Raw genomic sequence first — 14,079 nt, forward strand, 5'->3', positions numbered from 1 at the left:
GACTAAGTCAAAGCAGGATATTGTAGTTGGGAAAGGAATCCTCTGGACTCATTCTATCCTTTCTCAGATTTCTAGGTCACTCTTCAGGAGCCACCAAGGGTGTAACATCTGGCCAATGAGCTATCCAGCCAGTCTTCGGCTTCCAAAGTTGTCCTGTAACACGGGAATATGCATTCTTGACTGAATGACTTCCTTTCAGCAGACTAGCTCAGAACCTCACTGTGCCTTTTCTCTCCATTCTTATGGCTGCCCATTCTCCTGAAAGATGCTTCTCCATCTTATTCTCCAGCGGCCAACCCTTATTTTTTAGATTCTTTCTCATTTTTTGTCCCTCTTAATACTATTGTCCAAGATCTTTCTTCTTTATTCTCCTCAATACCCTCGTGCTGAGTTGATATATCTGCAGTTGGTCCTAGAGGACAAACAAAAGAAGAGAGTTCTATTAAAAATCCTTAATAAAAGGCCAGTTAGTTCCTCCAAAATATTTACATAGGAAAAACTGTCTATTTAACTGACTTGGTGAGGAAAAAAAAATATGTTTGCTTAACTGGGGAAACAGACTCTTCAGTGCAATGCATTTCCACTGCCTAATAAAGGATTAATGGCACACCTAGTGTGGAAGTGCCTCTTAAAAGCCTCAACCTATGCCTGTAAACTTTAAATTGCTGTTTTCAAGAATCTACTTCCTGCTGAGCTGCTTTTGTTCCCTTCAGGAAGCCTCCCTGATCTATTATGACCACTGCGTGCTTCTAATTTTCCTGAACATACAGTCATTTCTAAGGATGACTTCATACATCTTATACAGGGCTTTTAAAACAATTGTTGAAAGAAAAGTGAGTATTTAATAGCAAAATGTACTTCTGAGGATTTTCCATAATGGAGGTGATCTCTTAGATTAGACATATCCTTCGCTATTAGTGGTAATATTTTTTTGTAAGCCTGGCTTTTCCTATTGTTGTCATTCAAGATGAAAGATGAAAATATGTGATTTCCTAAAGATTCACATTTCCCCTTTTAAAATATAATATTTAGAGGTAGGCACATTCTGGCTCACTCTTATTTTGGATATCTTTTAGATATTGGTACAACAAAGAATTTACTAACTTTTTCCAGGTCCTAAAAGCTTGAAATAGTTATAGGTGGAAGATTATAATCTTTATACCCTAAAGAAAACGTTTTCATTTACTTTGGAAGAGTTTTAGGAAACCAAAAATGTATCCTACTTTTACAGTCTCTTTTTCTTAACAAACTTTTAATTAATAACATCAGAATCATCTTTTCTCCTGTTTTTGTTCAACAATGAAGATAGAACTAAGAATAGCTTTTATATTCTATTTCTTTTTATTTCAAAGGTGCAGCAGTTACTAAGCGAAACAAAATGAGCTGCCTCAGCCATTATATATTTTAATGTTCTTCATTAAAAGAGCGAAGAAAACTTTCTCCTGAAAAGAACCAAAACATCAATGCTTCCTAATACACACACTGTAAGGCACAGAAAGATCATTTGTTTTTTTAAATCCTTAAAAATTTTAATTCTTAAAAATGAAATCCTAAAATCCTATACTTTCCAGTTATAAGGCTTGGGTTAGGCTTATTTAAATTAATGCTGTTCCAAGGTAATTTAAATAAAAACAACCACCTCACTGATCTTTATGATCTAAGTCACTTCACAAATCCAGTCATTGATGGATGAATAAACTTGCCTATTCTGTAGTCTTAGATACAGTAAGTTCACAGTAATAAAAGTAGTATGGCACAACTATATTTGCCCCTGTGTGAGGTTAAACTGAGGCTTCTTAATTTTATTTCTCCTAAATTAAATAAGGTGAGATGCAAATAAGGAGAAATAATGGCAAAAGCAATGAAGCAGCAAGGTAATGGCCTGGCCAAATCTGGGGTAAATATTTATTCATTGTCATTCTCACAGAAAATGTTTCTGGTGCCTAAACTCCCTGAGCCATGTGGGTCTGGCCATCTGAACAAGCCTTTTCAGTCATAAGGTCAGTATTTAACCTGATTACACCTTTAAGCTAATTTCTTTTTAATGTGGTTTTAGAAGAGGCCTTTAGAAAAATCAGACCATTTGTTGAACACTGATTATAGAAGATGTGTATTGGCAGAGTTAGAAGGAGAAAGGACACAAGTGTTCCAACACTGGTTTTGCCACATATTAAGTCTGTGACCTTGGGAGAAACAATTTAAAAAGTCACATGCAGGAGTTACTACATGGTATGCTATGCATTGCTAAAGATCCCAACTATTGAATGCCACCAAATCATTTAACTATTCAGTGTACTCAAAATAATAAAGCTTAGAGTGATTGTGAGAATCAAATAGAAAAATAATTTATGAGAAGATGATTGGTAAAATATACAGAAGCAGCCATGGTTCCTTATGTTCATAATTTTGACCATTAAAAAATAAAAATTTCACATGAAAAATAATTTTATTCACCACAATAATGAAACCAGTATGATCTCAAAATGTGTATTTGGAGACCCACTAGGGAATTCTTTTTAAAGCAAATCCTTCTTTTACTGCAGGAGAAATGCCTTCTTACCACTCAAGCTATTTAAATGGACAGCTGTTAATACACATGCCTTACCCTTGCTGTATGAATTTGGGGTACCTCCCACTAAGAGTTGTTGTTAGGCAGAATTTATTTCTCACCCAAGTGACTTCTGGGCTGGGATATGTTTTCTGCTTTGGTCAGTGGAATGTTAGTGGACATGATGGTAGCAGAGGTTAAATGTGCATGCATGGATTGGCTTGCCACTTACCTCTGCCTTCCCACCATCAGCCACAAGAAGAATGTGCCCAGAGTACCCAGGTCAAGAAAGAGAAAAAACGTGCAGCAGACCGTAACTTAAAGTGCATGCTCACACAGATCCCCTCCAGCTGAAATCCCCTCCATGGGCCCCATGGGCCCATGAGGTTCATGATGTAATCCTCTGATACTTTAAGGGTATTACACAGCAAAACTGACATGTAAAAGGCTATCCAAATCCTAGGGTCCCTATAGAACAAATAGAATATAGACCTTCTTTACACAATTAGATTAAGAGTGTTTTGAGAAAGGAAAATGGATGTGAAAAATAAAAGTAACTCTCAAGTCTTTGTCTATTCTGGAGATAAAAGGTAGAGATGCCTTAGTAGGTTCAAAATGTGGTTTTGAAGAACCCAAGATAATATAAGGAAAGATCAGTCCTATTCATTTCCTTTAAAAATAACACCTGCACTAATTGATGTTCCCTTCAGCTATACATGAGAGCACTTGTTTTCCCTTACCAAAACTTGATAGATCAGATTCATTAACTTTACACATATCTGTTAAGTCTAAAATTCATGCTGCTGCTGCTAAGTCGCTTCAGTCATGTCCGACTCTGTGCGACCCCATAGATGGCAGCCCACCAGGCTCCCCCGTCCCTGGGATTCTCCAGGAAAGAACACTGGAGTGGGTTGCCATTTCCTCCAATGCATGAAAGTGAAAAGTGAAAGTGAAGTCACTCAGTCGTGTCAGACCCTCAGTGACCCCATGGACTGCAGCCTTCCAGGCCCCTCCTTCCATGGGATTTTCCAGGCAAGGGTACTGGAGTGGGATGCCATTGCCTTCTCCGAAAATTCATGCTACTTTGACTTAATTTTCATATCATTGGTCACCATTTGTATTTGTCCTTCTATAAATTCTCTTTTCATATAATTTCCCTTGTACTGGATGAGATCTACATCAAAATTACACTACAAATATGCTTTCCTCCAACAACTCAGCTGTCAGCAGTTAAATCATAACTAATATGTCCTCAAGAATGTAAAGATACATATACAAGGAGCTTCTAATAGTATAATTTGAAATAAGTCACAAAAATCTTGGGATTTGGAAAATCTAAATTTTCTTTTTTTTTCTTATCACAGGGATAAAGCATATTCTTTAACAATTTTCTTTTGTTATTCAAATATTCAGACTGGCAAAATAAAAATAAACAATACAATTAGAAAAACCACTATATTAGTTATTCTGTTGTTGAGTAGTCTTATTATATAACCTATATAATTTTATGCTGTATTATTTTACAATCTATGCTTTTTACTTAAAAATATGATAATTTTTCAATATTAACAAAAAATGTTTCTATAATATCATTTTTAATATCTATAGAACTTTCCTCTGTTATGTAATTCATTTAGCTAATCATTTCATTTTGGCATTTATATTTTTATACTTTTTCACTATAAAAAATAATGCTTTAATATTATTGTCAACAAAGGAATCACTAAAATTTTATCCACAATAGTAAAGGTATCATTGATATTTTATGCACAAAACTAAGGTGAACAGAATGATTTTGGATGCCCTGCTCAATACAGGGAAAAAAATTAAAGCAAAAAGAAATTCATGTAAACTTCCTAGGACTGTCATCCAAATTACCCTAAAAAGAACTTTCCCAAATCAGGCAAGGAAAATTATCATTAAAAAGAAACTTTAAAAACATGTTTGAACTAATACATTGGTTATGGCCAAATTTATAACCTAGCTGCTTTTGTGAATTTCATGTATATTATATACAACAGATTAAACTATCAGACATTGCAATTATCTGACAGTCACAGACCTGCAGAATGAAAGTACACTGCTGGCTATAGTATATAATTAAATAGATTGTTTCTAAGAATAAAAGTCATCTATCAAATATTCATAGTGATGACTAGTTATCTTTGATTCTGTGGTATGTTTTGGATCGTGGGTATGATTTGTAGATCACTAAGATTTATTTTTTGGGGGCTCCAAAATCACTGCAGATGGTGACTGCAGCCATGAAATTAAAAGACGCTTACTCCTTGGAAGGAAAATTATGACCAACCTAGATAGCATATTCAAAAGCAGAGACATTACTTTGCCAACAAAGGTCCGTCTAGTCAAGGCTATGGTTTTTCCAGCGGTCATGTATGGATGTGAGAGTTGGACTGTGAAGAAAGCTGAGTGCCGAGGAATTGATGTTTTTGAACTGTGGTGTTGGAGAAGACTCTTGAGAGTCCCTTGGACTGCAAGGAGATCCAACCAGTCCATCCTAAAGGAGATCAGTCCTGGGTGTTCTTTGGAAGGAATGATGCTAAAGCTGAAACTCCAGTACTTTGGCCACCTCATGCAAAGAGTAGACTCATTGGAAAAGACTCTGATGCTGGGAGGGATGGGGGGCAGGAGGAAAAGGGGACGACAGAGGATGACATGGCTGGCTGGCATCACTGACTTGATGGACGTGAGTCTGTGTGAACTCCGGGAGTTGGTGATGGACAGGGAGGCCTGGTGTGCTGTGATTCATGGGGTCGCAAAGAGTCGGACACGACTGAGTGACTGAACTGAACTGAAGACCTGGATAAGAAATGTAATGTCTAACTCTTTTATTGTATATGAGAAAATAAGTTCCATAGCATTATTAATTTCTAGGAGCACATTCCAGCATGATGGTCATTTCTAGAAGTTATAAAAAAGGAAAAGTCAAAATTGGGCCATTTTCCTCATTCAATAAAACTGCACAAAACTTAATTATGGGGGAAAAAAAGCCTACTTGGAATCCTTTGTAAAATGTGACTGAGTAGGAACTTTATAAATACTTGTTGATATGACCACTATATATCATTTATGAGCTTTCTTCATGGAACAGGAAAAATAATTAATGCAACTAAAATATTTACCATGACTGGGTAGTCTGTATTTCTTTTACCAGAAATCTGAGACAGAAAAACAATCTTTCCCTTTTGGCCTAACCTACTTACATTGACAGAAAAGCTCATGTAACTGCTGTCTTCAGAGTATTTTTTGATAAGTGTGAATGATTTTTAAAAACACTAATCTTTACTTGCACAATAGTAACCAAGATAAAGAGATAATTCCTTAGGTATTAATTAAAAGAGAGAGTGAAAGGAATGGATGTTGGAAGGAGGACCACAAAGCAGCAGCACCTGGTTCCCAAAACTTCAACTTCCTAGTGTGATCAAAGCTCTTGCTTTCAACACCAGAGCTCCTCGGGGCAAACACGACTGACTTCCTGTAGACACATACCCCTTGGTCCATGCTCACGCCAGTGTCGTGTCTGCACCATTCCTGAGACCAGAACCTCAGTGTCACTTCTTGACAAAAATCAGAGTACTCTACCCTTAACAGAGTAACCAATGCCCTCTGTTGTCCTTCTTGGCGCCTGGTTTCCATTTCAGAAACTAGTCATTTCGCAAAGGCCACAGCAGAAACTTCAAATTGACAAATAGGTCATTTCTTGACAGCATTCTGCTTAGTCAGAGAAAATCTACTTCAAACTTAGCTCGTATCCCATTATTACACCAGAGTCCCATAATATATGGGAATTAGAATGTAATATCAGAATTGAAAAAAATCACAATTAGAGTCAATGTACAAACTTTTAAATACCAGTTATCTATCTGTGTGGAGAGGTGCTCAGTGTATGGGATGTATATGAGAAACAAATCTGAGAAGGTAAACAAAAGATGAAGTCTCCCCTTTTACTCTGTGAAATTCAGTCATAGCAAATCTAGAAAAGTTCAAAACTGTTAAATTGTAATTTTGACTTTCTAGTCTCTGCCATACATGCTATTGAACTTGAGAGTTAAATTTCTATATTAAGCAAGCCCTATGTCCTCACACAGACATATTCCTGGGTCATAATTTGGCTTCCAGGTTTGTTGGTTTGGATCAGGTTCCAGAGTCTGCTGCTTTACAGATTATTTGCTCTATTCAGTGTCCTCAGCCTCTGGTGTTTGACGCAAGTCAAGTCTGACTGAGACTCTTGTTCCTCTCATTTCTTTAAGATAGACTAGTAAACACCACTCCAGTTCACTGGACTAGTTTCAACAAGTGTGAATCTCAAGACACGAATCTCAGATCTTTTCCTCTGTAAATTTATGAGTAGAAATAGAAGATGGACAATGGCTATTTCTAAATCTATTTAGGATCATCTAAGCACCTCATTATTCACCGACTATTCATTGGAAGGACTGATGCTGAAGCTGAAGCTCCAAGACTTTGGCCTCCTGATGCAAAGAACTGACTTATTAGAAAAGACTCTGATACTGGGAAAGGTTGAAGGCAGGAGGAGAAGGGGTCGACAGAGGATGAGATGGTTGGATGGTATCACCAACTTGAGGGACATGAGTTTGAGCAAGCTCTAGAAGTTGGTAATGGACAGGAAAGCCTGGTATGCTGCAGTCCATGGGGGTCACAGAGTCGGACATGACTGAATGACTAAACTGAACTGAAGTACCCCATAGAAAAGACTATGACTCTACCTAGATCTACAGTCTCCATCTTAGTCTATTTATTCTCAGTGTATAGAGAATAAATAGCAGACATTCAATAAATGTCATTCTACATATTTTCTTCCTCTAGGTGTTATCATGAAAAGGCATGAAATTCTGAACAGGAACATGGGTTATGTCTAGAAAAAGGACCCATATTAGCATTAAGCTACTGTATTTCTTTGACAATCTCTTTTCCTATATAAAAATCTGTATGAGAAATGATTGGAATCACTCCCAATCAGTCTATTGCCCTAACCTATCTCTGCTGCTGCTGCTTCTAAGTCACTTCAGTCGTGTCCGACTCTGTGCGACCCCATGGACTGCAGCCTACCAGGCTCCTCCATCCATGGGATTTTCCAGGCAACAGTACTGGAGTGGGGTGCTATTGCCTTCTCCATCCATCTCTACCCTCCCCCAAAAAAAGACTAAGCAAAAAGCAAAGCCCCCATAGTTCATTCCTTTTAATTTAAAAATAGCCTATATCAAACTGTTTCATCTCCTTTGGGGGGCTCATTTTAAGTGGCTATAATTTCAAACTAAAGCTAGAGAAATGAGAAAATATTTGAGTTATTAGAAACATTTAGATTGTCTTCTGACAATGGCCATTATTATGGGGTGTTTTAAAGTATAGTTGGTTCACCATATTATATAAGTTTCAGATGTATTCACAGTGATTCAGTTTTAAAGATTATACTCTACTGATAGTTATGATAAAATATTGGCTATGTTTCTTGTGATTTACAATATATTTTTGTGGTTTATTTATTTCACACATAGTAATTTGTACCTACTAATCCCCAACCCCTATATCGCCCCTTCCCTCTTCCCTTTTCCCACTGGTAACCACCAGTTTGTTGTTTATATCTGTGAGTCTGTTTCTGTTTTGTTATTTCACTAATTTATTTTCTTAGATTCCACGTATGAGTAGCAACATACAGTATTTGTCTTTCTCTGTCTGATTTACTCCACTGTACATAATAGCCTCCAAGTCCATCCACATTGTTGCAAATGGCAAAATGTCATTCTTCTTTTTACTGGGTAGTATTCCATTGTGTGTGTGTGTGTGTGTGTGTGTGTGTGTGTGTGTGTGTAATTCACGTTAATAATTCAACCCTCATTGGACTGCCCATGATAAGATAATCTGAAAGTCAGTTTCCATGTGAACTAGATCATTTCCCCAGTTTTGTGGAATTCTTTAAAGAAAGTGAAAATGATAAATGGAACTTTGTGCTACAATGGGTAATCTTCAACTATTTAGTACTTTGGTTGCTCACAAGGTATTAGGATTAGATAGTTCTTTTGAAATGCATCCTTATGAATATTTCTATACTATTTATTCATTAGTATTCATTAATGGAGTCCATGATCACAATCCAAATAATTTTTAGGAAAGCAAGGAGTTGGAAGGTCATATCACTGCTAAAATGAAATCCTTCAAATTTTAAAAATTGTCAATTTCAAATTTTGAAAATCTCAAAGAATATTCAAAAGAACCAATAAAATATGAAGTAATAGAATTTTGGAGCTGCAAAAATCCTTACATTTCTCTAAGAAGAGGAAAATGTGAAAGCACTTAGAAACTGTAAAGTATCACACAAATCTATAAAATATGTATTGTCCTCATCTACTGGTATATAAAGTCCCACATTTTACAAGTAACAGAATAGACTGAGTGATTTACAAGATTCTTCAAAAGCCTTTGCAATGCTTTCCAAAAATAATTAGGACCATTAGCACCCACCCTCAGGCAAATTCCCATTAACTAATCCACAATTACTGGTCAAGCTTCAGCAGTTTTTCTAGCCATTCTCATTTAACTCAACAGTCACAATTATTACTAAACTAGCCCAGAGAATATAATATTATGCATGGACCAGACTTTTTTTTTTTTTTTCAAATTCCCCACAACTGCATATTTTTTCAAAAAGGAAATGAAAAAGAACACTTATAGTATATGCTATTTTTCTTAATCTGGCAGATAAAATTCATTTAGGTTCTAATATATTTTATTTTATAACCAAGAGCATTTAGCTATTTAAACATATCAATCTAAAATTAACCCCACACTACAAGCTTTTAAGAGAATCCAGTCTTTTAAGAGAAGACCAAAAAAAAAAAGCAAATTTTACCTTACCTCAGCCAAAGATGATATTTGAGCAATGAGTGAAAATGGTACAACACTCCCTGGAGCAATAGTTTTCAAATGTATTTTTATTCATACATTTCTTTCTTTGAAAGAAACTTTCCATAAAGCCAAGGAAAATAAATAAACAAGGAGTTCCTCCAATTGAAATATAAGTAGGAAGTCCAGACAAAGCTCTTGGGGTCCCTGACAAGGGCTCCACTGAGTATAGTTTGAAAATCATCCTAGAGGATAAAACCCAAACTCCCTAAACAGATATTTTTTGCCCATTCTAATCCAACTTCCACCTTTCTTTTCAATCCCAAGATTTAATAAGCAAAGAGTGCTCTGTAATTAGGATATGAGAGCCAGTTTTTTCCAGTCTCTGTGTAGGCAAATTAGCATATTAGAAATGTACAAACGCAACTGGGTGGCAACAAGCAGTGGTAGAAAAAGAGTAATATTAGGGAGCAGAGGACTGTTTTGAGTCTACTCCATCTGGCATAGAGAGAGTCTCTACAATTCTGGACTTCAGGTGACCTAGTTGTCAAATATATGAATACTATTATTAAGATCTATACTTTTATCAGAAGGCCAGACAAAATCATTTCTTAATATTTCTTCACACTCTAAGATAGACAACTCAATTCTATAGATTATTTTTAAATGATAGTTTCATGATAAGGCACAAAAGCTACAATAGCAAACATTATATAAGACAAAGTCCTTATATTTGGAGAGAGTAAGGGGTGGCCACAGGACTGGAAAAGGTTAGTTTTCATTCCAATCCCAAAGAAAGGCAATGCCAAAGAATGCTCAAACTACCGCACAATGGACTCATCTCACACACTAGTAAAGTAATGCTGAAAATTTTCCAAGCCAGGCTTCAGCAATACATGAACCGTGAACTCCCAGATGTTCAAGCTGGTTTTAGAAAAGGCAGAAGAACCAGAAATCAAACTGCCAACATCTGCTGGATCATTGAAAAAGCAAGAGAGTTCCAGAAAAACATCTATTTCTGCTTCATTGACTATGCCAAAGTCTTTGACTGTGTGGATCACAACTAACTGTGGAAAATTCTGAAAGAGATGGCAATACCAGACCACCTGACCTGCCTCTTGAGAAACCTGTTCAGGTCGGGAAGAAAAAGTTAGAACTGGATATGGAACAACAGACTGTTTCCAAATAGGAAAAGGAGTACGTCAAGGCTGTATATTGTCACCCTGCGTATTTAACTTATATGCAGAGTACATCATGAGAAATGCTGGGCTGGAGGAAGCAGAAGCTGGAATCAAGATTGCTGGGAGAAATATCAATAACCTCAGATATGCAGATGACACCACCCTTATGGCAGAAAGAGAAGAGGAACTAAAGAGCCTCTTGTGGAAAGTGAAAGAGGAAAGTGAAAAAGTTGGCTTAAAGCTCAACATTCAGAAAACTAAGATCATGGCATCTGGTCTCATCACTTCATGGAAAATAGATGGGAAAACAGTGGAAACAGTGTCAGACTTTATTTTGGGGGGCTCCAAAATCACTGCAGATGGTGACTGCAGCCATGAAATTAAAAGTTATGACCAACCTAGACAGCATATTAAAAAGCAGAGACATTACTTTGCTGACAAAGGTCCATCTAGTCAAGGCTATGGTTTTTCCAGTGGTCATGTATGGATGTGAGAGTTGGACTGTGAAGAAAGCTGACTGTCAAAGAATTGATGCTTTTGAACTGTGGTTTTGGAGAAGCCTCTTGAGGGCCTCTTGGACAAGGAGATCAAACCAGTCAATCCTAAAGGAAACGAGCCCTAAATATTCATTGAAAGGACTGATGCTGAAGCCGAAACTCCAATACTTTGGCCACCTAATGCAAAGAACTGACTCCTAAGAAAAAACCCTCATGCTGGAAAAGATTGAAGGCAGGAGGAAAAGGGGACAACAGAGGATGAAATGGTTGGATGGCATCACTGACTTGATAGACATGAGTTTGAGCAAGCTCTGGGAGTCGGTGATGGACAGGGAAGCCTGGTGGGCTGCAGTCCATGGCATCACAGAGTTGGACATGACTGAGCGACTTCACTTTCACTGTTCACTTTCATGCATTGGAGAAGGAAATGGCAACCCACTCCAGTGTTCTTGCCTGGAGAATCCCAGGAACAGGGGAGCCTGGTGAGCTGTCGTCTATGGGGTCGCACAGAGTCGGACATGACTGAAGCGACTTAGCAGCAGCAGCAGCAGCAGCAGCAGCAGGGCTTAATTAAAGTCATAAAGTTAAGGAAATAAAACTTGAGCCCATACATAAACAAAAATAAAAGCAAGGACTTTGAAATAAGAGTTCAACCCAGAATGGCTCAAGCATAAACCTGAGGCAGTATCCCTATATGTCCATGGAATCAAATCTAAAGACTATCCTCTCTGCAATACTGGACAGGATAAAGAGACTAAAGTTTTCACCATGATGGTAGAGAGAAATTCAAAGTTTATATCAAACCCTGATATATTAATATCAGCAGTACTGAATACAGATGATATCTTAAGTTCATTACACATTATTTCCATTTACTGACTGAGTGACTGAACTGAACTGAACTGAATGCATTAACTCTCTACCAACTAATCGTTTCTTCTGCCTCCCTATAAGTTTTAATTAAAGAAATCCTGAAATTTTGGTAGGGAGACCATTGCAGATATGATTCTTGTCCCAGAATGGAGAACCCCAAATTAATGACACCCTTTATAGAACATTGCTTATTACTTCTACAATGCTACTTTCTATTTGTGTATTCTGTGTAATAATTGGACTTCCCAGGTGGCTTAGTGGCAAAGAATCTGCCTGCCAATCCAGGAGATGTGGATTCCATCCTGGGTCAGGAAGATCCCCTAGAGAAGGACATGGCAACCCACTCCAGTATTGCCTCAGAAATCCTATGGACAGAGGAGCATGGCAGGGCCATGGGGTCACAAAACAGCCAGACATGACTTAGAGACTAAACAACAGCAAACAACAATAACAATGCACTAATTAACATCATCCTGTATACTCAACAACGTTTCAGTAACTGCTTAGTAACAGCAGAACAGCTCATAACCACTGTAGACAGTACTATGGGTTTAGCCAGTCAGAATGCTAAGCATTTAATCATCTTGATTTGCAAAGATTGAAACCCTGTCAGTACAAAAAAAGAAAAATGATAAAAGGGTACTAAGCAGAAAGAGGCAAAGTAATCATCAATATCTGCTTTCCTTTAAAGTTGTATCCTCCCAGAAAATATCATTATAAATCAGGGTTAAATATGGAAGTGAAAAGGTGTCACATGAAGAGGAGGCTCCCTGGAGGCTCAGCAGTAAAGAATCCACCTGCAATGCAGAAGCCAGAGACATGGATTCAATCCCTGTGTCTGGAAGATCACCTGGAGGGCATGGCACCCCACTCCAGTATTCTTGCCTGGAAAATGCCACGGACAGAGGTGCCTAGTGGGCTACAGTCCATAGAGTCGCAAAGAATCAGACAAGACTGAAGCAACTTAGCACACACATGCGCGTGAGCACACACACACTCACACGAAGAGAACATAAAAGGGAAAGAAGATCTGGCTTTGCTATTTCTTCCACAACTCCTGTTGGACTTTGTCATGTTGGATTCATCTATTAAATGAATTGATCCCGGGCATTTCTGAGCACAGGCACTGTACGGCTGACACTTGTTTACAGAAAATGATGACTTTTATCATGCACACACCAGCAGAGCAGAGAAAGGCACACAGCATTCACAGTCTGTCCTCTGCTTTCACTTATAGTATTTCAGGTGATCTTTCAATTAGTCCAGTAATCAACATGTCTTTACAGAGTGTCATATGGCAGACAGGTGCTCTGGACTATGGATGCTATAGTGAACAGGAAGACATGATCCTTTTGATTGTGTTCTGAGTTTTTCCCATCAATTAGGTATGGGTTTATGAACTAGTAAAAATTAAACGTTTAACTTTTAAAACTCTCCCTTTCTACTATACCACATTTCTGGGTTTGTTGTTTTTGTTTAGTCACTAAGTCTTGTCTGACTCTTTGTTACTCCGTAGACTGCAGAACTCCAGGCTTCCTACTTCACTATCTTCCAGAGTTTGCTCAAATTCATGTCCATTGATTGAGTCAGTGATGCTATCTAACCGTCTCATCCTCTGTCGACCCCTTCTTCTCTTGTCTTCAGTCTTTCCCAGCATCAGGGGGCTTTTCTAAGGAGTCACTTCTTTGCATCAGGTGGCCAAACTATGGAAGCTTCAGCATCAGTCCCTCCAAAGAATATTCAGGACTGATTTCCTTTAGGATTCACTGGCTTGATCTCCTTGCAGTCCAAGGGATTCTTAAGAGTCTTCTCCAGCACCACAATTGGAAAGCACCAATCTTTCAGGACTCAGCCTTCTTGATGATCCAATTCTCATATCCGTACATGACTACTGGAAAATCCATAGCTTTAACTACATGGATCTTTGTCAGCAAAAAGATGTCTCTGCTTTTTAATACACTGTCTAGGTTTGTCACAGCTTTTCTTCCAAGGAGCCAGTGCCTTTTAATTTCATGGCTGCAGTCATCATCCACGTGATTTTGGAGTCCAAGAAAATAAAATCTGTCACTGGTTCCACTTTTTCCCTATCTATTTGCCA

The 14,079-nt window shown here is 37.7% G+C and overlaps 1 long non-coding RNA gene across 1 annotated transcript in view; it reads right to left on the reverse strand.

Moving 5' to 3' along the window:
• Positions 1-375: 375 nt before the first annotated feature.
• Positions 376-14,079, reverse strand: part of LOC147363523 (uncharacterized) — a 117,158-nt gene continuing 103,454 nt past the window's right edge. Inside the window, exon 3 of the long non-coding RNA XR_015137236.1 lies at positions 376-412. This is a non-coding gene — a long non-coding RNA (uncharacterized LOC147363523). The remainder of the gene's footprint in view (positions 413-14,079) is intronic.

The sequence above is a fragment of the Bos grunniens genome, chromosome 11, assembly GCF_055505025.1.
Source record: "Bos grunniens cultivar Pamir isolate PY7600 chromosome 11, Bosgru_T2T1.0, whole genome shotgun sequence".
Lineage (NCBI taxonomy): Eukaryota > Metazoa > Chordata > Mammalia > Artiodactyla > Bovidae > Bos > Bos grunniens.